We start from the raw sequence: 27,330 nt of genomic DNA, 5'->3' as shown, positions 1-27,330 counted from the left end.
ATAGTCACTGTGAAATTTTCTGATGTTACTAGAGCAACTGGATCAATGCTCTGAATTGATTCTTGCACTACCGATTTTGATCTAACAAATTCAACTTTCAGTCCATAGTCATATGATCTGATCTGATTGTTACCTTGCTCATCCACCTTGACATATATGCTTTCCAATATCCTATTCAATCTTTTGTTACATCTATATGCTTTACTCTTAGTAGATTAACCCAAAAATATTCCTTCATCACATCTAGGATCAAATTTCCCTAATGCATCATATCTTCTAATATAGAGTTTACTTCCAAAAATTATGAAATATCTGACGGTAGGAGTATGACCAAACCATAATTCATAAGGAGTCTTACCGGTATCTCCTTTTATGTGTACTCTATTGAAAGTATATACCGCATTATTGATAACTTCTCTCCAATAGCTATCAGACAATTTAGCTTCCATCATCATTGACCTTGCAACATCTATGATAATTATGTTCTTCCTTTCCACTATTTCATTCTGTTGTGGGGTTCTAGGTGCAGAAAATTGTCTTCTGATTACATGCTTCTCACAAAAGTTGTTAAACTCACCGGATGTAAATTCACTACCTTGATCTGACCTTAAAAATTTTATCTTCAACCCTATTTCTGTCTCAACCATAGCTTTGAAAATTTTGAATTTCTCAAGAACCTCTAATTTTTGTTTCAAAAATGCAACCCACATCATTCTATAATAATCAATAATAAGCAACATAAAGTATCTATCACCTTGAAAACTTTTAGTTGTTTCCGGTCCACATAGATCAGTATGAATAAGATCAAGAATTTCATTAGATCTATCATGTATGCTTCTGAAAGAAGTTCTAACTGGATCACCCATTTGACATTCTCTACATACCAGATTATGAAGCTTGATAATCTTGGGAAAATCGCTGACAACCTGTGATGAACTAATATTCACTATGCAATCAAAATTCACATGACACGTCCTATTATTCCATAGCCAAATTTCATCAATTTAAGAAACCAAGCAAGCCTTCTCACTGGAGTTCAAATGAAAGATATTTCCTTTTATCTGAGTTCCGGATGCAATTTCCAATCCAAATCTATTGATAATCTTGCACTTTCCATCTTTGAATTGTAAATGAAATCCTCTATCCACCATATGACCTACACTCAAAAGATTATGCTTCAAACCTTCAACATAATAAACATTATCAGTATTGGTCGTACCATCCAAGGATATAGTTCCTTTGCCTTTGATCCTACATGCCTTGTCTCCAAATCTGACTAGTCTGCCATCAAATTCTTGCAGAGTCATGAATTTCCTCTTGTCACCAGTCATGTGATGTGAGAAACCATTGTCTATAACCCATTCATCCTTCTCTTCAATTTTAGCAGCTAGAGCCTTCTCCTCAGTATGAGTTGTAACAATGACAGGTTCTAGAGAATCATCCTTAATAGCAATAAAGACCCAATCTTTACCGGAGCTTCCATTACCGGATCCACTTGCAGGTTCATCATCATCATCATCAATAATATGAAAATCATCATCACTAGCATAGTAACATGATTTATCCTTATTCCTTCTAAAACTAGGTCTGCTCTGATATTCCGGATTAGGCTTATAACTCCTCATAAATCTTTATTGATTCCTAGCAGCTCTTTCAAGACATCGAGAAACAAAATGACCAATCTTATTGCATGAAAAACATTTAAAATGAACTTTTCCTTCATACTTACTTCCATTAGGTCCTTTAGGGGTTCTTCTAGAAATTAGGGCTTGCAACTCTTCAAGTTCTTTGTCTTCTCTCTCAATGTCTTCCAAATATTTAGCATATAGGTCCTTCCAGTCTATCTTCTGCTTACCAGAGGTAGATGCTTTAAATGCAGTTTCAGTTTTAATAGCACTTTGATCTCCAAGATCATCAAGTTCAAAAGAAGTCAACTTCCCAAGTAATGTATCTCTAGTAACAGGGGTACTTGACATTATCCGGAGTTCATTAATTGCAATAGCCTTCATTTTGTAAGTCGGAGGTAGAACTCTCAAAAATTTTGACACAACATCATCCTCAGTGACATTTCCACCATAGCATTTGATTCTCATGACAACCTCATTCCTCTATCCATGAAAGAACTTATCTTCTCATCTTCTTCCATCTTCAAAGTTTCATATCTCACCCGAAAACCTTCAAGTTTTACAATCTTTACTGCTTGGTCACCCTCATAAAGAGTTTCAAGCTTCAACTAGATTTGCTTTGAATTTTCCAACTCTATAACATTCAATTGCTTTTCATTAGATAGAGCACTTAACAATTCTTCTTTCACTCTGACATCATTATCAGCCCTTTTCCTGCTCATCAGGAGGTGTCGATGTAAATTAGGATCATGAGGTGTATACCCTTTTTCTACTATCTCTCAAACTTCAGCTCTAAGACATCTCAGATTTATCTTCATTCGTTCCTTCCATAATTGGTAATTTTTACCATCAAATCTATGGGAGTCTCCTTCCGGTAGGGATTAAATGTAGAATTTGATGCCATCAGATCTCCTCAAGTGGTTAAGCTTCTACAGAGAAGACCTCGCTTTGATAGCAATTGTTAGAATGTTCTGATACTAGAGGAAAAATGAGGGGGGGGGTGAATCAGTTTTCCATAAGTTTAACAGTTAATCAAATTATAAACCTTCTACCAAATCAATATAAGAATAGAATAGTGAAAGATAAAACATGAAATCACAGTACACACAACACCAATATTTTTGACGTGGAAAACCCGGTAAAGAGAAAAACCACGGTGGGAAACCCTACCCATAGTCAGATAATACTTCCGCAACAGTATGTGAAATAATTACAATAGGGATTGCACTTGTAATCAGGCCAGCCGCCTAGAGCTCACTGCTCATCACAAAAAGAAGTCTCACTAACTTACATAAACATCAGACTACAATCCAAAGAAAATGAACTGTGAAAGTAGCATCTCCTAATGCTTGATACAGTTCCGATTAAGCATTGATGTCTTCCCTACAACACCAAATCCTTCACAACCTTCGTAGGATAATCTAACCTTGTTTGCACATAAACCTTTCTCTGATAATGCAGACATAACCATACCATACCAAATTACATGAATAAGTCGCCTATAAATACAGATCATCAACCTTGATAACAAGGTCGGCTAAACCCTAAACCCATAAACCTATAATTACAAAAATTACATAATGTGATACCACTAGACCAATATTATTATTTACATTACATAGCATGGACCTAATTCAAATTCCCAAACAATTATATCCACCGAAAATCACATTAAGACCAATCTCAAACACGTTTCACCAACTGGTAGAAGCCCTCAGTAGAATAATCAACCAGGTCCAAATAGGACCACCAAATCATCATGCCAGCCAATGCAAAGCCACCAAATAATTAGGACACGATCAAGATCACCTTCATCACGTTAGGAACCAATTTTGTAAGCCAGACCAAAATCTCTTAACCAAATCATCAAATATTGCCAACCAGTAAAGCTAACCACTACCAAGAATATCAATCGGGAACATAAATGATAGCTTCCGGAGCACCAAATCATGTACCAACTAAATACGACAAGCATGTAACCATCCTGAATAACCATTCAAAACCGAATCCAAGGATCTGATCATACCAAATCAGAATTAGCCAAAACCAAGTCCAACCGAGACCAGGAACCAACCAGGAAAGAACCAAATCCAACTGGAGCACGGTGTTGACATCAGTGACAACACATAGTCACTACTGCCAAGAGTTATAAGGTTATTGTAGATAGTGGAAGTACTAAAAATTTGGTATCAGAGGAGATGGTAGAAAAGATTGGTTTGAAGAGGATTGATCACCCTTGTCCTTACAAGATGAGTTGGTTTCAAGATGATCATGTGATAGAGGTGAGAAAGTAGTACTTGGTGAATTTTAATATTCGACCTTATGAAGATGAAGTCTTGTTCGATGTTGTGCTTATGAGTTCTTGTCATGTTTTCTGGGGTAGACCTTTGCAGATTGATAGGGAAGCTATCTATGATCGTAGACAGAACCTGATCACTATTAAGAAGGATGGGCAGAAGTTCAATTTGGCTTCTTTGAAGGAGAAAGAGAAGGAAGTGAAGAATTCGAGCCTTATGAAGAGTTGCAGTGCTAAGAAGCGGGTTGCAAAGGTTATACTAGATCATGGTATAGATCTGAAGAAGGATCTTGTGGATGGATCTGTTAGCAAGATGATACCGGATAACAGCAAGGTTAGAGATACGGTAGCGGACAAGATGAGTTCCAATGGAAGAACTAAATCAGATTTGCGGAAGAAAGGGAGTGGTGGTAAGAGACAAAGTGCATGTATGAAGAAAGGAGAAAGAGGAGAAGTGGAAAATAAGTTGGAAAATTCAATTGAGTTATCCGAAGGGGTAAGGAGAAAGAATTTTGTAGATAAAGAGGACATTTGGATTAGAAATGAGCATGGAATCTATATCCTAAATCCTTTTGGATGTACATGAGTTGCCTCTCATGGACATATTTTTCTACCTGGGGTGTCTGATGCAGGAGCATCCCAGGTCTATGAGCAATCTTGCATCAACCAAAAATATATTTTCTTTTTAGTTGTTCGTGTTCTGTATTGCAATCTCTGGGATACTTCCATAATTCTCTGGTAGTTGTTCATTTTTCGTTGCAGATCACATTCTTGGCTTCCAAACCTAATCTTATTCCTTATTCCAAATTTTCAGTTCATTTGGATCTTTTTCTATCAATTTGTCACACTTCCGGATTATCTATTTCTTGGTTTCTGGAGCAGTTTTGAGCTTAATGGCTAGTTGGAGATTTCTTCTCTTGTGAAGCGATTTCTTAGCTTGTGGATCTAATTGGCACCATGCTCGATGTTCCTAAGCCCCTGGTTGACCTTCCTTGGTGGTCTGCACTTCATTATTGTCTTTAGCAGAGGAGATCTTCACATTTTTTGGTCTGACCTATTTTACTCGTTTCATTTTCCTATCTTGGTGAATGTAATCTTTTGTGGCCAATCTGAATGTGTTCTGGATTCTATATTTATTGTTGCATTGGATCTTTAGGGAGGCAAGTAAAGATAGATGATAATTTAGTTTCATGATTTGTAATATGAACTCCTTTGGAGGTCCGGATGGATTGTTTTCTGGAATGTAAGTTGTGTATGCCAGAAATGTGGTCTTCAACCTACAAGAGGGAAAAATGTCTCAAACACACACATGGAACATAGCATTAGAGGTTAGAAATAAACCAAACAAGTTAGTGAATTTAAACTCTTTGAAATCGTTTCATGCTCCTCTATCTCTAAAGACCCTCAAGATTCAAGGTGGCCCTCACTTGGAAGAGCACTTGATCTCTTGGATGGCAACCTAGAGAATGAGATTTAAATGTATGATTCTAGGATCAAAATGGATGCAGCTAAGATCCTAGTGAATGCTTTTGATATGAAACTAGATAATGATATGGTGCAAGATATTGATATGAAGCTAAACTAACATGAAAATGATATTAAGCTAGCATGAAATGAAGCTAACATGATATTACTAATATGGTATGCAAAACATGATAAATCTAAGCTATGATACTACAAAAATGATCTAATTGATATTATCAAAGAGAGGCTAAAAATACTTGATGAAATGAGACTATAAATTAGATGCATGAAGACTTGGATTATTTTGAAGAAGGAATTGGCTCTATTTATAGGGAAAATAGAGAAATGGATGGTTGAGATTGAGCAATCTCAACAAGGGCTAGGATTGAAAGTTATCATTCCATGTGAGGGATTCAATCCAATCCCAAGTTGACAAATCTCACCTTGAGAGGGCTTGAGAGATGTAAGAGGCCTTAAATGCCTAAAGTGACATGGCGGTTACCTTAGGAGGTAAGGTTGAGATTGGGTTAGTGGATAACCAATGGATAACGCCTTTACCCAAGGGATAAACTCTTGTGGAAGCGTTAATAGGATAACTAGGATCAAAGCCATGAATGCTTGATGAGACCCTTGGGTTAAACGAGGGTTAAGTTAGAGAGAAAGACTCTAACCATGAGGGGAGGTTGAATTAACCATTAATAGTTAATAGGAATTTGGGGGACAAATTTGTAAGAGTCCTTCCAAATTTGGGGAGCTCAACAAGTTAACTTGTTGAAGAGATATAGTCTTAAATGCATTTAGAAGACTTTCTTCCAAATTTGAGAAGTGACCTCCTCAAATAAAGGGAAAGAACATGATTAGGAGATTAGACATGATTAAGATAGGATTAGAAGGCTTCTAGAAGAATGATTAGGGAGATGAAAGTGGGAGATGTAGGATTTTACATGCGGGTGAGGGAAAATAAGATTTAATTAAAATAAAATCGATTTATTTCAATTGTTGATTGCAACTTGCATTTTGATAGATAAATAAATATTGATTCATTTAAATGTGAATTTTGAATTTTTGCAAGTGGGGGGATTTATAAATAAATTTTCATTTATTTATTTGCAAAAGGGGGTTTTAATTAAATGTGGATTTAATTAAAAGGGGAAAGATGATAAGTGGAGATTTTTAATTAAATGTGAATTTAATTAAAATGGTTAGAGGGGGAGGGTATTTACTTAAATGTGAATTTAATTAAATGGCTTAGATAGAAGAAGGGAAATATTAATCAAATCTTTAATTTGATTAATAGGCTAATTAGAAGAATAGGGATATTAATTGGAAGAATTAGGGATAATTAAATGAATAAAATTCACTTAATTTATTGTGCAACTTTTATGCGTCTACACTTTGCCCCTCTTTGAGTCGACGTGTGAGCACATTTTGATTTAAAGAAAACACTCAATTTGTCATCAAAATTTTTCGATATGATGTTGTCGCCAAAGTTGTCGATATGATTCCCTGGATAAAAATTGATTTTAATATGTGTTACCCTCCTTATTTTTTTCATGAGCATCTTGTTCCTATGTCCATTAAATAAGGAGTGTTATTTAATCAAGCCTTGTGGAATTCTCAGCTTTGGTCTTGTGAAATTTTGTTTGAACTTGAACTTGTCAGTTAAACCTTTCAAAGTTCAAGGTTCAAGGCTTGAAGGTACAGGTTCATTTAGAGTTCAAAAGTACAGTTCAAGTTCAAAATATGAGCAGCACATATGATTTTCAAATTCTTTTGTTCTGATGAGCCTATGAATATAGCAAGGATGGTAAATGGCCATAACATATGTTCCTATCATTGCAGAGGTTATGTAGCAATTGGGCAGCATATAATTTAAATATGCAAAAAGATGCTCAAATTTTGTGACAGAGTGTTTACATCAATAATGACGAACTCCAGCAGTTTGTAGGAAAAGATTTGTTTGAAGCATAGGCATTGTGCAGTTGATCTTTTCATGACAGTCTTGATAGTAATCAATTCTGTTAATCATAACTTCCGAACCAGTCGTTATCTTGTAAATCTCTCTGGTCAAACCGTGAATAACTAGGTTTGCAAAAACATATCAAAAATTGAGCCAAATCCAACGGTGCAATTGTGACCCATTTTAACTCTCAACTATTAATGCCCGATGTATGATGACATCCTTAGGTTGTGACAAAAGACATTATTTGGAACAGGTGATAGTGGGCTCAAACAGGTCAGATTATACTTTATCTTTATTTCATCTCCGCTATTCATATATGTTTTAATTATTAAGTTGCATTTATAATACTATGGGAAAATATTTACAAGCAACATTATAATGAAAGAAAATCTTCAAAAAGAGGGAGTTATCAGGAGAGAAATGAAAGATTAAAAAAAAAGGAAAGGAGATTAATCAATGATCTTTTCAAGAAACAGTTTTGTAAACCAAAAATGAGTCTTTAAAAAAGAGATTTTCGGTGGTAAAAGGGTGCTTCTTTTTTCCAGAAGCCTGTGTGTTGAAGGGAAGGAGGAAATATTTTATATGAATGTAACAAGGATAGAGGGAAAGAATTGATTTTTTTTTAATTTTGCATAGCTTGATTTTTGGTGCAAGGATAGAGTGATCAGTTGGTCGCCTTTATTTATGTATTTGGAATAAGAAGAAATATATTTTCAGATCTGTTGGTATGGATATTTATTTTTCTGATTGAGATTGACCTGTTGATCACTTCAGTCATATTCCTTGTATTGTTATGTTTTATCTTGTCAAGTATATGTGTGTATTGCAAAATCTGTAGGTTTTGTACATTCATATATGTAGAATGAAATGTTAAATTTCTCTTTGTTCCTGTATATATGGGAAGATCAAATAGATGGTCTATGCGCTATTTATTTGTTTCTCTCTTTGTTATTTAAATTCTGAATCGCATTCATGCCATGTTGATGGATGAGTGTTAACATGCCTTCGTGTCTTCTGGTTAAAGACATATTTAGCATTTTAATTCATTGTAAATCTTTTAAAGAGGGAGTTGTACCTCTCAATTCAGAGGAAGATTATCAATTCAATGATAATCTATCCAACTGTTAGTGCTCTTTGTCCTTTATCCTGAGCATTTGGAGTTAGTATGTGTGTTTATTTTTTAGGGACAAATTTGTTCACTAACAATATGAAACTGATCGGTCGATATGAGACTAATGATGATGTCGATTTGATATGAAGCCGATATGGAAATATTGATATGATAATGATGATATGCCCCCTCGGGCGATAAATTGAGAAAAATGCATTTTTCAAGGGAGCAGCGTGAAGTACGACGATTTTTGAGATTTTTTTTTTAGATTTTTTGAAATTAATTGCTCGATAGATTTTATTAAAAAGGATATGTAAAAAATGGCGTTAGGATTATGTGGGGATAGTGCGTACATGCCCCACACGTCCACTGAGGCACCACAGCCACCTGCGTCAACATGGGCTATATAAGCCTCCAAGGGCCCATTTCCAGCTCATTTGCACACTTGTCTCTGGATAATTGGAGCTCTGGAGTGAAGAGGAGAAATGGAACCCCCCTACCATCATCATCGATTTGAGAAAGTGTGTCGATTTGAGAGGCCACTAGAGTATGGGCCACCTGTGAGTTGATTTTCTAACCCTCTTTTTGAATTTTTAGCTTAGTTTTGAGTCGATTTTGGAAGGTTTTTGAATTTTTCGTACTAGAGTTAGGGTTTTTTCCATTTTTTTATTTTTCCACTTCTTTTTGTGCATATGACTTTACTTTTAGCGCATGTGAATTATTTTTTTTTGCATAAGAGTATTGTTGTCGCGCATTTTATTTTTTAGATAGTGCATTTGATGTATTCGTTGTGCATACGATTAAATTTTTTGTGCATTTGAAAAATAGTATAGCGCATTTGATATGTCTTTTAGCGCATACGATGAATTTTATCGCGCATATGAATAATTTAATAGCACATTTGAGCATTGTTTTGGCGCATATGAGACAGAGGGTAATTTTTTTATTTGTGGAAAATTTTGAGCATGTGCAATTTGGACTTTTAGATTCGTTATGAGTTTTTGCACCTTGTTGATGTGTCAGTTGGGTCGATTGTGTTAATTTTTGTCGATTGACTGTCGTTAAGAGTTCATGGTATTAGTTTAAATTTTGGTTTGGTCAAAGTCGATATGGGTCAATTGTTGATATGGATCGTGATGTCGATATGAGTCTTTTGTTCGATATGGGTCAATGTCCGATATGGGTTGCTTGATGTTGATATGGGTCAATTGCTGATGTGAAACAATTTATCGATATGGATTTCTTGTTTGATATGGGTCAATGTCGTTATGGGTCGCTTGATGTTGTGAGATATGGAACTGTTTCGATATGGGACGGATGTGACTGATTGGTTTTTGAGATTGATTTTTGATATGGAACTTGGTCGTTGATAGGGTACTTGATTTTCTATATGAGTCCTACAATGAAGTTGTTGATTGATTTTCGATATGATGCTTGATTGACTAATTGGATGATTAGATAGGCCTTGGTTGATGTCGTGACTGTCATCACTTGATTTGTTGATTGTCTGATTGTTTAGAATAGATGTGATTGGTAGGATGATATCCATGTGTTGATATAGGTCCATTGAGGGGTTCTCATGCTTCAAGGGAAATTCCTGAAGACTTTGGTGATGAGAGATCGATTGACTACCGATGATTTGGTAGTTATAGAGGCTTGTGGTCTTATTCACTTATTGCACATGATGCCCTATCATAAGAATAGGGATATACTCACCGCGTTGGTTGAGAGATGGCATAGCGAGCATAACACCTTCCATTTACCGACAAGTGAGATCACAGTGACGCCCGAGGATGTCTATCATTTTCTATGGATTTTGATCACATGAGAGTTGGTTGAGTATGATGTGGAGGAGGCCAGTGGGATAGATGCTAGGCGAGAGGTGTTTGTCGATCCACAGATTGCAGGCTACTCAATGGTGTGGCAAGATATGATGGATAGCTATGCCCGCCTCCCTTCAGTTTTGGCAGGTTTGATTGGTAGCTTCCTGATTCCAGATAGAAGGTCACATGGGTTATCAGTTGGATGGGGCCGATTTCTTCAACAGATGGTGCAGTCACGCACACGATATGTTTGGGGCATTTATTTTCTTTCCCATCTATATCATGATCTCCATCAAGTGGTCTACGATGATGCAGCTAGTCTAGCCTCCAGGTGCACTTTGTTGCAGATTTGGGCATGGGAGCACATAGCAGTGACCCGTCCACTTGGAGAGAGGTTCAGACCAGCAGGGGCACCTTTTGTTGTGATGTATAGCCAAGTTGCTTCCCAATCGATGCTCAGGAAGTTAGAGTATTGGATACGAGCTCTGGATGACATGGATTCAGTGGTGTGGAGGTCGTATCAATTGTGTGAGACTTGGCCAGAGGATGGTTTCGAGGTGCTGAAATTTATTTTTAGCAGATTTTTGTTGGGGCACAGCCCCTATGTGATAGAGTGGTTTGTGTTTCCCCAGGTATACCGGCAGTTTGGTTGCATGCAGCCTATGTCGTAGGGGATGACTGTGTACACTAGGGTACACAAGGAGAGGACAGATTGGGGGCCCACACTGGATTTTTCTATAGCCCGGGTCGAGTTCTACTCCTTGCCATTTTGTGTATGGAGCATGCTAGAGGATGTAGCTAATGTTGGGATGACTACAGAGTATACACAATATTTTCTTACACATAAGTTCCCATGACTGACAGGGCCAGGAGAGTTGATTCCTGCACTGGAGGAGGTTGATGATGATGATGATCAAGGTGGGGGGGAGGTCACTAGGGTAGTAGGAGAGGACACCGAAGAGGTAGGAGGGGTGGAGGAGTTGTTAGAGGTGGTTTGATTGGGCACGATCGGTGAGTAGGTGGTGGCGGGGGGTGGAGAAGGAGATGAGAAAGGAGATGGGAGGAGTGCTGGACTGGGAGTGAGGGGTCGGGGAGGAGGATGGAGGCAACAGTTAGGACGAGGAGGTTTGGTGCAGGCTAAGGATATTGTTGCAGTGGAGGCTGAGGAGGGATCAGGTGATGATGGATCTGAGGATGATTCTTCTAATGAGGAGACCGAGTCTGAGGAGGTTGGTGGAGGAGTAGGGTTGATGGGATTGTCGTGGATAGCAGTTGAGGAGGAGGAGGAGGAGGAGGAGGAGGAGGAGGAGGAGGAGGAGGAGGAGGAGGATGTACAGCCACTAGCTCAAAGGAGGAGGATTGATATGCCCCCTCCTTCCCCTCGACCAGTTGATATTCAGGATTTGCAAACATCGCATCCAAAGGGGGTACATATTAGAGTGTCTATGCATTTGCAGCAGACACAGATAGTAGCATTACAATCCCTTTTGCATAGGGTGCAGGCTCAGGCATAGGTGAGACAGCTACAGAGATAAGTAGTGACAGTGTCACTAGAGCGAGATACTGTTTGGGCCAAAAGGGACATAGCACAGTAGGGTCTACAGGTTGTACATGCACATATTACACAAGTTACCACAAAGTGGGATACTGAGATAGAGCATCGGGGTTGGGCCGATGAGATGGTTCAGACTCTGCAGCAAGTAGCCACACAGGGGGTTAGAGGAGAGACCATCTGAACTTGTTTATCAAACTGAGAGGGCCACCTACTACAAGGATTCACACTTTGCGGCGGTGTCGGCAACTCAACGGGCTCCTAGCTATGCAGCTAGTTCTCAGCGGGGTGGATCTCACAGACATAGGGGCAACAAGGGGGTTGTGGGACCTATGAGATATTCTCCCAGTAGTAACATAGGTGTGGGTAGCTCAAGCTCTTGGCCGATAAGTGTTGGAGGTGGCAAGGTTGATCCTGCCCCTTTATCATGATCACAAATGTTGTATTTGTACCTTGGTGTACTTTTTTGATACACACGTTATTATATTTTGATGACCTCTCACCATGATACTTTGTTGTTCATTGATCATGTTGATATGGTACTTTGTTGATGGTTTGATTGATATTATACTCTGATGATCTTATGTATATGATGTTTATTGATGTTTAGCGATTATTGATGTTCAGCGATTTCCTTGATACTGAGATTGCTTGATTTGATGGACATTGTTATTGATATATATCCAGGGACTTTGGACATTTTATTGATTCACTGATGATTGGTTTTGACTTGTATCTTTGATTTTCCTTTGGATCAGCATGTGGTCACACATATATACGATGATATGTTATGGATGCAATTACTTTGATTTTGATGAGCTATATGATATGCTTTTGATCTATATGTTTTGTGTAGATGATGATGCAGATGATGTGATGTGTGTGTTTTTTATTTTGATGATCTACATGCTTTTTATGATGATTGTAATGTATACTATATGTGTGGAAAGTGATATGCTTATGATGGTGCAAATGTTGCTAATATGTTTTTGTGCTTTTACATGCTTTGGATAATGCAATCTAGAATGCCAAATGGTTTTGATATGTAACGTGATAATGATTTGAAAATGAGATGTATGATGTGAGATGTATCTTCAAAATGATATGAATGATGTGAGATGTATCTTGACAATGAGATGTATGATGTGAGATGTATCTTGAAAATCAGATGTATGATGTGATAATGATATGAATAATGTTAATGCATCTAATGCAACTATGAAATGATAATGTGAATTCACCTAAATGCAATATTAACAGGATAATGATGTGCCACCTAATGCAAGATTAACATGATATGATAATGAAATGCAAACTGAAAATGATATGCAACCTAATGCAAGATCAACATGATAATGGTGTGTGCATGATTAATATGGTAATAAAATGATACTAATTAACATGATAATGCACCTAATAAAAATGATAATGCAGCTAATGCAAAGTTTAATATGCATTCTCGTTCTCAATGTTGTCATCTATTTTTTATCAAAGTGTCAGTGCTTCCCTTGTTTTCATCATTGGGCCTTGATTTGTTGAAAGTTGATACAAGCATCATGGTATAATTAAACCATAATGACCTGAGTATAACTTACATGGATTTTGATATTGCAAGATGGCACAAGCATCGAGGTATAATTGAACCAAGATGACTTGAGTGTTGCTTGCATAAAATAGACGAGTTAACCTTTGCCTCGTACAAATTCGAAATGTCCTTGGTGATATGTTGCTTGATCACATCGTAAGACAAATCTGCATAATAGAAGGCTTCACTCCCAAACAGTAGAAAAAGAAACATCATGTATTCCTTCCTTGCTTCTCTAGTCATTGAGACATCCTTGAGTCTCTTAGGAGATATGATAGGAAAAATTTAAAAACTATAAGTAAGCATGCATGTTATCTGAAATGTATTCTTGTCAAGTAAAACATCTTGCAAATAGATCTTTTGTTCAGTTCAAATCAGTTCAATTCCTTGATGTCTAGCCTTCTTGTATGGTCGTTGTGGTCATTGTCAGTTGTTTTGATACTTGTTGTCTTTATATGTGTTTGGTCTGATGTCTAAAACACTCAAGGCGAAATGCCCCCAGCGAGGTCATAATTTTGCCCCTTGATGTTGATACAACTTCGATATGGATATGTACACTACTCACCAAGCCATGGTGGGATATGAGTTAGATAACTGATTCAGATAATCAGGGACAGTGACTACACTAAGTATGTTCGGGATAATGTTGTATGTATAAGTGTTATGTGATGGCTATTGGCTTAGATCGGATGGATAGAATACGAGTATTGATAGATAGAGGAGTTGCTCTATCACAAGTGGCGCCTATTGCCAAGTTTTCACTTGTTTTTATTGCATTTTTTGATTTGTTTTTCATTTTTTTGTATTTTTTTGTGGTTGTGGCTTCTACACATTCTTTGCTGATATGCCTTGAGATGATCAAAGGCACATTGTCGACATTCATCTAGCAGTTCTAGCTCTTGCATCCTGTTGACTCGATACTCCTCATTTGGAATGAGCCCTTTCAAGGATACCCAAAGTGACAGAATCTCTTTCTCAATAGGTAAGACAGCCTCTAATCCATACACCAATGAGTATGGTGTAGCTCCTATGGGTGTGCAGATACTCGTTCTGTAGGCCCAAAGTGCAAGATTAAGTTGTACATGCCAATCTTTACCAACATCATTTACTATCTTTTTGAGGTTTTTCAAGATTGTCTTGTTTGAGGCCTCTGCTTGGTCATTCCCTTGTGGATAATAAGGTGTCGAAAAAGTGATGTTGGATATGTAATCTCTCACAAATCTCTTGGACATCTTGATTTTTAAAAGGTCTTCCATTATCTGTGATAATGGAGCTAGGGATGTCGTACTGATAGATGAGGTAATTCATATTGAAGGAAGCCATCTGTTTGTCGGTCACTGTAGTCAATGGAACTGCCCCAATCCATTTGGTGAAGCACTCGACGACCGTGATGATGAACTTGTGTCCATTTGACAAGAAAGAATGAATCTTTCCTACTAGATCGAGTCCCCATTGACAGAAAGGCCAAGATGTAATGAATGGTTGTAATTCATGTGTTGGTGCATGTATGAGGTTACCATGAATTTGACACTTAGGACATTTCCTAGCAAACTGATAGGACTCCTTCTCCATTGTCGGCCAGTAATATCCCATCCTCGGGAGTTTCTTAGCAAGAGTAGGACCACTTAAATGCATACCACAAATACTTCCATGAAGCTCATGTAAGGCAGAGTCAGATTCATTACAATTGAGGCATCGAAGGAGAGTACCATCAAGACCTCGGTGATAAAGTGTGTCAGTGGTTAAGGTGTAGCAGGTTGCTTGTCAAATAAAGATTCGTTTTTGGTTACGAGATGGATCTAGTGGGAGGATATTGTCTTTGAGATAGCCATAGATCTTCCGGTATAGAGGGGAATCAGAACCGGTTAGGGCACAGATGATTTGGGATGTTGAATTGTCATAGGCTGGGGAAAATAATTGCTCCGCCAAGAATTCATAACAATTTTGTTTGTCTGGAATTTCTAGAAGCGAGGTGATAGTGGCCATTGCATCAGCAGCTCTGTTGTCTAGCCTTGGAATCTGCTCAAAGGTGATGTGTACAAAGTCCTTTTTGAAATCATCCACCGTGCATTTGTAGGGCGTGAGCTTATCATCTTTCATCTGATAGTCATCACTGATCTGATTGATAACTAATTGAGAATCTCCATAGACTTTCAATTATGTGATTCTCTGTTCCATATCTATTTTGATACCTGTCACTAGAGCTTCGTACTCAGCAATATTATTGGTGCAGAAGAACATTAACCTGTATTATCTTGGAATTGTGTGTCCTTCTGGAGTGATGAACAGGATGTCGGCACTTGATCCATGTTGTGTATAGGATCCATCAAAGTATAGGGTCCATTGCTTGGGTGTGATAGTGAGCACATCCATATCTAGAAATTCTACCTGTAGTGGGTGTTTGTCTGGGAGTGGTGCTTCTGCCAGTTGATCTGCAATTGCTTGTCCTTTGATATCCCTCAGTTCTGTGTACTGAATGTCGAAACTGCTTAGGATCAATGACACATTTTGCTAACCTCCCTATGAGAGTGGCTTTCTTGAGTAGATATTTTAATGGGTTGATCTTTGCCACTAGCTTGATAGTATGAGCTAACATATAGTGTCGCAACTTTTGGGAAACAAACACTGCAGCTAAACAAGCTTTTTCAATGAATGTATAGTTGAGTTCATATCCATTCAAAGTCTTGTTGATGTAATAGATGGCTCTTTCTTTGCCTGTTGGATCATCTTGTGCTAGCAGTGCCCCTAGTGACACTTTGGTTGCTGATAAATAGAGGATGAGTGGTTTGCCTGCTATTGATGGCACCAAAACTGGTGGATTCATCAAATGTTGTTTGAGTTGGTGGAATGATTCTGCACACTTATCCTCCCATCTTTAAGGTACATTTTTATGAAGTAGATAGTTGAATGGGAGACATTTGTCTGCTAATTGAGCGATGAACCTTCTGATAGATTATAGCATGCCTTGAAGAGATCGTAGCTAACTAATGTTCCTATGAGGTGGCATTTCCATGATAGCTTGAACCTTTGTTGGATCTACCTCAATGCCCTTTTCCAATACAATGTATTCCCAAAAAAATTCGGACGTGACCCCGAAAACACACTTTTTAGGATTTAATCTCACATTGAATTGTTCCAATCTTTGAAAGATTTTATCCAAGATGTCTAGTGTTCTGCTCTTGTGAATGATTTGGCTAGCAAATTTTCCACATAATCCTCCATAAAAGTGTGCATCATATCATGGAAGATTGTTGTAATTGCTCTCTGATAGGTTGCACTTGCATTTTTCAAGCCAAAAGGCATGACATTCCAGCAATATGTACCCCATGGGCATGTGAACGCAGTTTTATCATTATCTTATGGAGCCATTTTGATTTGGTTGTAGCTAGAAAAACCATCCATGAGGGATAGCATTGTGTGCCCTATCGTTAGATCAACAATGGTGTTGATGCTTGGTAAAGGAAAGTCATCCTTCAGACAAGCTTTGTTGAGATCTCTGAAGTCTGTACAAATCCTAATGCTTTTATCCGGTTTAGAAACTGGCACAATGTTAGAGATCCATTCCGCATAATCAATGGGTTGGATGAATCCTACATCAAGTAACTTCTTTAGCTCTGCTTTGACCAATATGGCGACATGTGGGTTCATCTTCCTTAATTTATGTTTGACAGGTTTAGCTCCAGAAGCGATTGACAAATGATGCATGATGAGATTTGGATCTATCCTTGGCATGTCTGCAGAAGACCAGGAAAAGTTGATTTGTTTCTCCTTGAATAATTTTACAAAGTCGGGTTTTTCTTTTTCCATTGGTGATTCCGCCAGATGTATGGTTCTTGTTGTTGCTTCAGTGCTGATATTTATTGATTTAGTTGGCTCAATCAAGATTGGCGATCTCTCCTGGTAATGTTTCAGGAAGAGTGTCAAGTCTCCCATCCTTGGGTGCCTCAAAGAGGTTTACACCATTAGATGTGTCCTTTTGCGATCTACTACTGCCATTGGATGGTTTTCACCATTAGATCGAGTGTTCATTTTGTTTATTTTGCGACTAAGAGACTTGGCACTCCTCATATTGTAAATATCGTTATGTGATTCGCTAGTGGAGTATGTTTCTGGGTTAACTGAGCAAAGGTATTGAACAATGGTCTCATTGTTTTGGAATATTGGTATATTGTGCTCAGGTTCTTCCCATTCTATAAGGTTGGGATATATGAGAAGTAGGGAGTCCTTTGGCAGGTCAAGATCAGTCGTTGTGAGGGTCAGGATAGAGATATTGTCATAATTGTCTATAACATGGGTGAGGTCTATAATAGTCTCAAGGTTTTTGATGGTACTCTCATCGATATTGCCTCTTTCATATTGACGTTGTTCATTCTCACTAGCCTCATAGATATGTTGTGGGCCAAATTCAAACGATCTAGACCTCGAGCCTTGTCCCTCATAAGGAATGGGTGTGTATGCATGGATTGTATCCACCTCAATATTCTTAGTGATGTCAGAACTAGTGTCCCACTCATACTCATTAGAATATGTTTCAGAATCGCTATCTCAGGTTACTTCACTGAATCTGACATGTATGTTATAGGGCAAGAAAAGGTCACTGATAATTGACACAAGTTTGTTAGCTTGTTCTGATTCAGGATCGGTGCTTTCTTGTGCTCTTTGAATTTGTTCATACACAGTCTCCCTTCAAGAGGGCGCCAAAAATGTATTCCAGAAATGTGATCTTCAACCTACAAGAGGGGAAAACATCTCAAACACACACATGGAACATAGCATTGGAGGTTAGAAATAAACCAAACAAGTTAGTGAATTTAAACTCTTTAAAATCGTTCCATGCTCCTCTATCTCTAAAGATCCTCAAGATTCAAGGTGGCCCTCACTTGGAAGAGCACTTGATCTCTTGGATGACAACCTAGAGAACGAGATTTAAATGTATGATTCTAGGATCAAAATGGAAGCACCTAAGATCCTAGTGAATGCTTTTGATATGAAACTAGATAATGATATGGTGCAAGATATTGATATGAAAATAAACTAACATGAAAATGATATTAAGCTAGCATGAAATGAAGCTAACATGATATTACTAATATGATATGCAAAACATGATAAATCTAAGATATGATACTTCTAAAATGATCTAATTGCTATTATCAAAGAGACGCTAAAAAATCTTGATAAATGAGACTATAAATTAGATGCATGAAGACTTGGATTATTTTGAAGAAGGAATGGGCTCTATTTATAAGGAAAATAGAGAAATGGGTGGTTGAGATTGAGCAATCTCAACAAGGGCTAGGATTGAAAGTTATCAATCCATGTGAGGGATTCAATCCAATCCCAAGTTGACAAATGTTACCTTGAGAGGGCTTGAGAGGAGATGTAAGAGGCATTAAATGCCTGAGGAGACATGGTGGTTACCTTAGGAGGTAAGGTTGAGGTTGGGTTAGTGGATAACCAATGGATAAAGCCTTTACCCAAGGGGTAAACTCTTATGCAAGGGTAAATAGGATAACTAGGATCAAACCCATGAATGCTTGATGAGACCTTTGGGTTAGATGAGGGTTAAGTTAGAGAGAAAGTCTCTAACCATGAGGGGAGGTTGAATTAAACATTAATGGTTAATAGGACTTTGGGGGACAAATTTGTAAGAGTCCTTCCAAATTTGGGGAGCTCAACAAGTTAACTTGTTGAAGAGATATAGTCTCAAATGCATTTCGAAGACTTTCTACCAAATTTGAGAAGTGCCCTCCTCAAATTTAGGGAAAGAACATGATTAGAAGATTAGACATGATTAGGATAGGATTAGAAGGATTCTAGAAGAATGATTAGGGAGATGCAAGTGGGAGATGTAGGATTTTACAATTGGGTGAAGGAAAATAGGATTTAATTAAAATAAAATTGATTTATTTCAATTGTTGGTTGCAACTTGCATTTGATAGATTTAAATAAATATTGATTTATTTAAATGTAAATTTTGAATTTTTGCAAGTGGGGGGATTTATAAATAAATTTTGATTTATTTATTTGCAAAAGGGGGTTTTAATTAAATGTGGATTTAATTAAAAGGGAAAAGAGGATAAATGGAGATTTTTAATTAAATGTGAATTTAATTAAAAGGGGAAAGAGGATAAATGGATATTTTTAATTAAATGTGAATTTAATAAAAATGGCTAGGGGGGGGCGCGTATTTAATTAAATGGCTTAGATAGAAGAAGGAAAATATTAATCAAATCTTTAATTTGATTAATAGGCTAATTAGAAGAATGGGGATAATAATTAGATCTTAATTTTTAATTAATTGAAAAAATTAGGGATGGTTAAATGAATGAAATTCACGTAATTTGTTGTGCAACTTTTAGGTGTCTACAAGTTGTAATAAGGCATGTTTACCTGCATGTATTCGGCTTGATTATAAGGAATCTATGATATTGCGAATGTCTAATTGTGCATTTTCTACCTTATGTGTTGTTGCTTCTGTTGTGTTATTCTTGCTGCATGATCCGGATTGTTCTCTCTGAAGATCCTCCGAATCATGGTTGCGTCACCATTAAGGTTCAACCCAATAGGAAATGGATATACTAGTTCAAGAGACATCCCCATGAACTCATATGATAGTAAATTGTTTTGAACAATCAAGCATGGTTTAAAAACAAGTTAAGTTGATAAGTAACTCTACTCTAATCTAGTTGGTTGGCTACCATCCTTCCAAACTACATAACAATTAAAAACATACACCCAAAGTTTGGTCTTTGCAATAAAACAACAGAACAGCCCGATACAAGAAACGGACTGATCTGGTCTATAAACATTTAAGGTAAAACATGCAATTCAGAAAGATTACAAAACTCGAACCAAAACAGAGGTTTCTATCTCCACATTACGAGTCAAGTACAAAAGAAACACATACGTTTGTCGAAGACTGGGACAAGATGCAGAGTTTTCAAAACCATACTATAACTTAATATGCTGAGATAATCTGCATCCCTTCCTCCATTCAAAGATTAAACAATTCATCAACAACATTAAGTTGATAGTAGAATATCATTTGTAATGCATATCTAGGAAGATATCTTCCAAAGTCAAACACATTAATGTTAAAAGCATATAGCAGAACTATGAATAATAGAGCAAGGCATTTACTCTTGCCTGAACAAAATACAGTCGCAGAATCCACCACAGAGCTTCCACAGCTAAGGAACACCCTCACGGCTTCTTTCCAATCACAATATGCTCGCAAAACTAATCCGCATATTTCTCAGATCGAACCAGCTAATGATAATACAATGGCCACGATGCTAACACTTACAATAATCTCTTCCCAGATTATTACTATTGAGCACAAACTCCATGTTAAAAAAACCCCATGGCTTCCTCCAAAGAAAAATAAATAACCATGAATCCCCCCCCAACAAACGTAGCAAGCACCAACATCTTTAATCCAAGAATAGAAATTACAAGAAGCTCGGTCACCGAGTTGGTGACCACTATGTCGATTGCTGATGGTCTCCAAACAAGAAGCACAGTCCAATGTAGAGAAACATCCATAACATAAAATGAGAATCGTATACTAGTATCCATACATGTACGTTTTCCAAGGTGCGTGTGTGGTATTAATATACCCATAAGTTGTGAAGTCCACAAAGTTGGCAAGAAAAATATAATGTATGTATACACATATATATGTGTATATATGTATATATGTATATATGTGCATGTATGTATTATATATACATACATACATACATATGTGTATGTGTATATGTATATGTATTATGTATACATACACACATATATACATATACATATACATATATATGAATGTGCATGTGTGTGTATGTATCTGTGTGTGTGTGCGCGCACGTGTGTGACTCCTCACACACAAGAAGTAAAAAATGAAACTCGTAAACAAAGTATTATACCATTATCATAGAGAGAGAAACATCAAAAAATAATAAACATAACAAGAAAACATTAAATTTGAGAGAAATAATAATCAATAGAATTCCATTAAAATTGAGAGAAATAAATTGAATGAGTCAAGGAACATTGTTTTCTAATTATGATAGGAAAAATTTTCCATCAAACATTTTTTTTGATAAAATTCCACATCATTTACATTATGGTAGATGTGTGATTAGGCAAATTGCAATGGCTTGAAATTATTCTTGTAAAAACCTCATTTCAATTATGAGAGACAAAGATAGGTAAAGAACATCCGATATTATGATTTTGACATAAAGGGGAAAAATAATGTAGCCCATGATGTCTTCTAAAATGCTTATTTTTTGTTCTATTTCTATCAATTATAGTGATTGGAATTTCTATCATGGTAGATTATTTTAGGGAAACAATTGTTGCTAATAATTTTGATGGAAATTCTAAAGATGACAAATATGTGCTAGAAGATGCTCTCTTTTTTAATAAGGATAGAATCTTTCCAATACTTGAAATCAAGATGAAAAAAAATATTTTGAGATTTTTGTGTGATACACCCTTGGTTGGATACTCTAGATCCTACAAAAAATTGTTAGAAAATAAGAGAGAGAATCACATGTAAGTGCTTCAAAGAATATGTTATTGAGAACATTAGGGTGTGCACTACTTGCCTTTACAATGAAGGAGAGTGGTTCATTTTTGCAATTTTACTTCAGCCACTATTACTCCAAAACAAAACTAGGGAAAATGTGACCCAGGAATTCATCACCAATCTTCCTATAGAAAATGGTAAGGATTGTGTTTGTGTTGTGGATAGACTAAATAAGTATATACACATAGTTTTCATCTCTCCAACATTCTTAGCGCATCATGTGTTGGAAGTACCTTTTAGAGAAACAATTAGGCTACATGGTTTGCCTCAAAATGTTGTCAATTGCTTCTAGCCAAAAAAAAATCATTTGATAGGTGTAGAACTTATCCCCAACATAAGTTATCAACTACAAGTAGTTGGACAAACAAAAAATGGTGAATACGAGGCTAGCAAAAAATTTAAGGAAATATGTTTCAAAACTAAAATCAATGTGGGTTAAACGCTACACTTACGAGAGTGTTGTTGACACACCCCCCACATCCATCCCTTCGAATATTTTCATACATGATATTGTGTGTATATGGTGCACTAACTTGCATTGGTTTAGTGTTCACAAATATTGGAATGTTTCTCATAAGAGCAATAGATGCCATCTTTGTCACAAAGGAAAAAAATATTGGGACATAGAGCCATCAAAAATTAAACAATTCATGGGAGAAACTTATCTACCAAGGAGGCCACAAGGGAAGAAACAAGAAATATGAAACACTTAAAATATGCATTGCTTGAGAGCAAGCAAATATCAGAAAGGGTGGACTTATAATTGTTAAACACACCATAGGACTAATGGGGGGTGAATTAGTCCAGCCTTCAAAATACTTTACTTCTAATCAATTAAACTTCAAACTACAATTAACTAATTATTGCAATTATGAAACATAGAAGCATAAAGCACAACATACACGTGAACACCAGATTTACGTGGAAAACCCTAAACAGAGAAAACCCATGATGAGAATTACGCTCACAATATGAATAATTGATTACAAAGTTTAGGCTAAAGGCCAAGTAGCTCACTGCCCCTGAAGAGACTTGCAAGACTAAAGCGCACAACCTTAGGGCAAGATACAAGAGTTCACAAACTGCCAAAAGGAACACACCTTCTTCCAATAGATGCAAAGGATCAAATGAACTGAAATGAACAAGATCCCTTGATCATGAAATTGTCCTTGAACCACTATGTCAAGCGACCAATCTCATGGTAAACACATTTGACCACAAATATTATCTCAACTATCTTTTGCACTTTTGTAATATAAAATTTGCTTGTGCATCAGTCACATCTACTTCATATCAATTCACATACATCTCGCACTCAATTCATACATCTGCACTCCTATATATACAACATAATTCATTGAAACCCTAGTTACAGGTCGACCATAGACAGAATAAACAATATTACATAAATGAGGCCACTCAAACCTATAACATCAAATGTTGTCCACTCCAAGAGATAGAGAGGACCCAAACACATCACCACACATCATTTTCAAATGATTACAATGAACCGCATACACTAACACATCCTCCAAGTCAACATCAAATTAAACATGTAGATAAACAATATAGCACGTTGACCAGTCAACCCAAAACCATTCTCCAATGCATAAAACATAATGTGGATCTACACACACTATGGTGAGACCCATATCAACATCATAACTCAGCCACCAAAGTATATTCAGACTAGAAAAGCAGATCCAAATAGGATACACCACCTCAATCAACCGAAAACCAACCTAGCTAACAACACTGAACTCAAAACAACATAACTTCACTTGCCAATCAAACCATCACTAGAAAATTGAACTAGAACACTACAAAAACCAAATAAACATTGTCCTCCAAGCTGCAACACTTGAATCCACAAATCAAAAAACTGCCAAGCATTCTTCAAACCAATTCTGATAGACGATGATGCAGGAGCATCTGGTGGTGTAAGCGCAATCCTGCATCACCCAAAAATATTTCTTTTGAGTTAGTTTTATTTTAATATTTTTGCATTTCTAGATATCCATTTGGGCGAATAAGTGATTCCAACTTTCAAAATTGATGAGTTGCTTTTTCTAGTCGACTGCCCAAAATAGCAAGTTTTTATTTGAAGGCGGATGGAGCCCAAAATTTGCGGGAATCTTAAGGAAGGAAAAATAAGAAAATTGGCAAAAGAATCAAATTAAAATCATTAATGGTTTGAAAGTTATTCAAGTGTCAGTTTCCTAAAAATTTGAAAACAAATCTTCCGAGTCAGATTTGAGGCATTAAACGGTTTCAAATGGCCCCGAAAAATGGAAGGAATTGGCAAAGTGTATTCTTAGCATATTCTTCACTCTGAGAGCTTTCTGGTGCTTCAAACGGTGCGTTAATCCGATTCTTAGATGAAAAGTTATGGCTGCCGAAAATTGGACAATTTTCACACAGTTTCAATTTTCGAATCTGGTTGTATTTTCACATTTTCAATTTCATATTTTGGCATTTGTTCGCCAATTGGTAATTTCTAAATTGTAATTTTAGCTCTAAAATGGTGGAAGGCTATTTAGGACTCATGGAAGGAAACATGTGAGTTAGTTTTTTGGAGTAAGTTTTGGGGTTGGATAATTACACAGTAAGGGTTTCCAAAAAACTCTTTTAAGTTGTTGTATTGCAGCCTGTGAGGATTTATTCCTCTAGATTGTACTTGCATGTTTGCATGTTTTGCAAATGATAATAATAAAATCTTTTGTGTCTTTTGGTTGCAATTTGCTATGTTTTTGTCTCTCGGGTTTTTGCCCTCATCAAACCATCAATGTTGAAAACAACAACAACAAACTCCACCATCTAAGCAACAGGGGACCCACAAACTTGATAGTACAATATACACATATCATAAACATTGTATCTAGAACCGCACTCCATAATATTTACATACTGAAGGAAAACAAAGCATTCTTCCACTAGGACATTAAAAAAAAATCCTACATAAATATTGTTTCTTGTGTATTGGAACTTCCACTACACCAACCTTTCGGAAACACCTCAATGTTACTTCCAAACCACACAACAACATCAGAACATACATTTTTGGACCATCTGCAACACATAGTGATATCAATGGCAACACGAGATAGGTTGACATCAATGACAACACAACACAACAACTCAAGTTTCCAACAATAATTTCCTATATTCAATTAATTTATGTTTGTGGACAGAATGCCCATTTATCATCTTAGTGAGCTAAGCCTAATGGAGCCTAGCCTCATAGGTCTTAAATATTTTAAGCGTGGATGTTTTGTTGTCCATTATTTTAAGGAAAATTCTTATGTCAAAGTTTCAAGGTATTCCTTCTCAATATGCATTTCTACCCAACTCCAATTTTCCTTTGTCTTATCAAAGTATCATACTTGTCCATCTAGGCAAACCTTTCATTCATACTTGACCTTCATTCCCTTATTCTTTTAGGATTTCAGAGTTGTCTATCTGATCATCTATTTCCTCTTAATCTTGCTCTTTTCCCTTGTTTGGTGTTTGCACTTTTCCTTACCAAAATACCTTTTATTTGAACTCCAATTCCCATATCCTTATTGAGTTATCCATTCAAGTCAGATTTTCAACCTTCCAATTACCCAAGTACCTTTCCCATGGCACCCTCAAACTTCAATTACTCAATTCTTACCTAATTCACCCATCAAAGCAAAGAAATTGGTCTTCTCCTTACCCAAGCACCTTTCACATGGCACCCTCGAACTCTAATCGCCAACAAGTGGTAAAATTCATGAGGTATCCCTAACCTTTGAGCTCTACCTTTCTCTTTATTGCCATCAAGATATCAAAGTTTCCTATCTATGAATTGCTTTCCTTCTAAGTTTGTTTTGTTCATTTTGTCTTTGGCATAATGTCAGAGTCCTCCTTCCTAGCATCCCTTTCTTTGGACACCCACACTTTTCCCTTGTCTTTCTTGAAGAGTTAAACTTCCTCTTACCAATAGGCCCCACTGCTCAAGAGTCGTGAGGCACCCCCAATCCCCAAACTATAAAACTCCCACCTATTGCATTGTTCATTTCCACCCACCTCTAAACACAACCCAAGGTATCATCATTGACCCAATCGGATGCAACTACTCTAAAAGGCCACCTACAAATAATTGTTCAAGGGTGCAAATTCACATGTACTCCCAGCTTTTAAAAAAGATCAAGATGCCCATGCAACCATTAGTGTGGTGGATAGGGTTTCAAGCCCAACGATCCTCACATCATCTCTAGGTTAATGAATTTCACAATTGTGATCAAAGGAAAAAGGATTTCCTCACACTTCCAAATACCTTTGCACATTACAACAAGGCAATTACAAGGGCATTGAAGATAATGATGTCAAAGGCATGGGCAACCTATATAGCACAAAATGACCCTTCTTTTCCCAAGTTTACATGAATAAGTTGAAGAATATGAATTTCTAGATTTTAATCATTCAAAGCATGAATCATTGTACACCCCAAAACCCCTTATCAACACTATTCTAATCCTAGTGGTCAAGCAATCAAACGTTTCGAGTATAGTTTTTTCGTCGTTGTATTTTCTGTTAGAATTAGGTGTTGTACACCTTGCATGCAACATTGATTTAATTTAATTGTGAAATTAAATAATTATTTATTTTTGGTGAATCTTAAGTGTTGTGTTTCGCCACATCATATAATTATTTGGGACTTGTAAAGTTGTTTGTAACATTGGTTTACACATGGAAAAGTATTTAATTAAATACTTGGGGAAAGATATTTAATAAAGTGAAACCTAGTACGAAATATTAAATGTGGAGTCAATGGTTTTACAAAAACACTTGGTTGTATTTGTGTGAGCTTATGTCTATAAAAGAAAGCACGTGTAGTGGTTTAAGGATGGTTAGTTGCGATTTTGGCTTGTTGATTGTATTAAGTCTTCTTCTAAGGAGTCCATATATGAAACATGGCATAGGATGTGGATAAATTCTTAGACATAGGGATGATGCCTTGGAGAGTCTTCATGTTTAGAGGTGTTCATAGAAGCAGCATAAATCTATTGTAATGTTTCATTGTTGAATAATGCATTAAGCATGGATGCTTTTGGAGGTTGGGTTTTTCTCTCTATGAAGGTTTTCCTAAGGTATATCTTGTGTTATCTAGTGACATGTCTTTGATCTTTGCATTTCGTTATTTGTATACTTGTATGTATTCTTTTCTCTTGGGGGGTTATGTAGGAAATGGATTGATCACAATGATTGATTTTCCTAACATTTCCATTATTGTTGTGTATTTTGTTTATCATTGTTGTTGTTGTTGTTGTTGTTGTTGTTGCGGTATTTTTGTTGTC

Source organism: Cryptomeria japonica, chromosome 6, assembly GCF_030272615.1.
Source record: "Cryptomeria japonica chromosome 6, Sugi_1.0, whole genome shotgun sequence".
NCBI classification, from domain to species: Eukaryota; Viridiplantae; Streptophyta; class Pinopsida; order Cupressales; family Cupressaceae; genus Cryptomeria; species Cryptomeria japonica.
The sequence above is the reverse complement of the archived record's forward strand: the minus strand, read 5'-3'. Positions refer to the sequence as shown.